This window comes from Mus caroli, chromosome 3, assembly GCF_900094665.2.
Source record: "Mus caroli chromosome 3, CAROLI_EIJ_v1.1, whole genome shotgun sequence".
NCBI classification, from domain to species: domain Eukaryota; kingdom Metazoa; phylum Chordata; class Mammalia; order Rodentia; family Muridae; genus Mus; species Mus caroli.
In genome coordinates, this window is record NC_034572.1 from 87,425,826 (window position 1) to 87,428,580 (window position 2,755).

Genomic DNA, 2,755 nt, shown 5'->3' on the forward strand with positions numbered 1-2,755 from the left:
GATACATATGCAGCTAGAGACAAGAGCTCCGGGGTACTGGTTAGTTCATATTGTTGTTCCACCTATAGGGTTGCAGTTCCCTTTAGTTCCTTGGGTGCTTTCTCTAGCTCCTCCATTGGGGGTCCTGTGATCCATTCAATAGCTGACTGTGAGCATCCACTTCTGTGTTTTAAACATGCCTATGAGAGTGTTTCTACATTCAGTTCAGTAGGAACATACAGCAATTAGGTGGGCAGCATTCTATCATACCCTGGAGTCCTGGATTGAAGACAAGCTGAGCACCTGCATCCCCCCCCCCCCCCCCGCCGCCTCTCTCTCCTTCCTGACTGTGGCTACAGTATGACCAGCTGCCTATGTTCCTACCTCTTTTAATTTCTCACAACCAGAGACTGTGGCCTAGAACCAACAGTCACACTTTCTAAAGCTGATTTTGCTATATAGCAAGAATAATAACTGACACAGCATTGTTCCTTATAATTTAATTATAAGCACACTATGGTAGCCTATGTATGCAATCTCAGGATTTTAAAAGCTAAAGCAGGAGGATATGTTTGAGACCATCTAAGGCCTAACATAATAAGATCCTATCTTTAAAAATAAGCCAATAGGAGTTTTAAAATCCTAAGAGAAATATTCATTGTAAAAACTCAACCTATTAAGATAAAGGGTTTATCAGTGCCATGAGTCTGTTTGAACTCATGTTTGTGCCTCTAAATAGCAAGACCACACTTTTGCAAAACTGTGCATATTCAGAGTAACTTATCAACCTCATCTAGTCAACAAGCAGAAATAAACACTCATGTCCTACATGGCTTCCCCAAATATTCCCACCATTTGAAACCTGATTAAATCCAAGTTATCTTGCATAGTACTTATTATTATTCTTTGAGTTTGCAGCACTCCTTTGTTCCTTTATATTTACTAGGGCTATTTTACCCCACGTTAAACTATTTAGCTCCCAAATAAAAGACACAGAGACCTTTAGATTTATAATAAGCTTTAAATCACTATAGCTGGGTAGGTAATAACCCTCTAAGCAATCTTGTCTGCTTCCCTGTAAAAACCCTTTAGATATTACTTGCGATGTATTCCATTTGGGCTGTTTCTGCTCCATCAGGCCAGCCCTCATGACCACATGTTCATGATCCATGCTACCCCATGATGACTTCCTTCTTCTCCCTTCCTTGTCCTCCCCCATGGATTCTACCTCAGATCCCAAGAATGGGAATCTTTTTCCCAGGTATCTCTCTTCTGTCCAGCTACAGGCTGTCAGCAACTTTTATTATCCAGTCAGGTATAACCGGGTGGGGGGTGCAAGGCATCCATAACAAGGACTCTTGTATGTGAGAATATGATCATCTTGGGATACAGAAGTTAGCATTTGAATACACAGCAACAGATCAAACTCAATAAACTTCTTTCTCTCTCATGAGAGACTCAATAATTCTTTAGGCAGCACAGAATCTTAAGAATATCATCTAGACTTTAAGTCTCACCAAACTCGGTTCCAGATTAGCTTCCTAAAACTCTTCAGACCTTATTTGTCTCCCTAAACTTTTACAGCTAACTTCTTTTACCATAACTTGTTCAACTTCTTATCTGACCAAGGAAAGACACAGAAGTTGTAACTCATTAGATTTTGATTTACAGTAAATTAAAAAATCCAACCAAAATTCTTTTGAATATTAGTTTAAAAATAAATCCTGCATATTATATCTCCAGATAAATATCTTGACAATAAGGTTTTTGAAAGAGAAAATAATTTACTTTTATTTCATTTTTTTCTAGGAGCAATCTATATCTATATTGCCCTAATCTAATGTCTCCTTAATTGATGTTTATGAATAATACTATAAAATACTTGTCAATGTATACATTGCAGCAAGTCAATCTAGTTAACTAACTAGAGTAGATGCCACGTCACATTTTATGGCAAGAATGTTTTAAATCTACTGGGATTTTGAACTATACAGAACTATATCAAACATGATGGTCACAGTGAGTATACCAAATCAGTAAATTAAGTCTTCCAGTCTGAAACTCCATGTCTCTTAACAGTGGTGAGGACTAAACCCAGGATATTACTCATGCTAGGCGAGTGCTCGACCATAGCTCGATCTCTATCATCAGCTTTGGATTCTTTAGGCACCATCTTTCCTCTGCCCCTCTCGGACTCAACTATGTTCATTTGTTTCTAAAAGATTGACTTTTACACGCTCATTCCACATGTACATAAGATTGTACAATGTTTAGCTTTTGTATCCATTTTAGTACTTTTCCCATAATGCCTTCCAGTCCCTGCAACACTGTTTCAAATCACAGAATTTCCCTTTTGAATGATTTGATGGTATATATTGTATACATACCCCATATGTTCTTCAGTTTTAGCATGACACTTAAACCTTCTGTATTTTGGCTGCTCTCAGGAACACTGAAATGGGCGTAGAAAGCTTTTTCAATACTTTCAGATGCATTTGAAGCAGTGTGACTGCTAAATCATATAGCTATTTTATTTTTAATTATGAGAAAACTTCTAAGAGATTTTCTAAATGGGCTCCATTAGATGGTATGAAAACCAGCTGTCTTAATATGCAGAATTTCTCAGCCTACTTAGATTTTCCTTTATGGCCTTCTATAAATTACAGAAGAATTATAATTACATTATCAGGTCTATTTAGGGCACCTTACATTATAACAGTAATGAAAATGAAATTTTCTCATTTGAATCAGTGATTTCTTTTACACAGGAACCTAT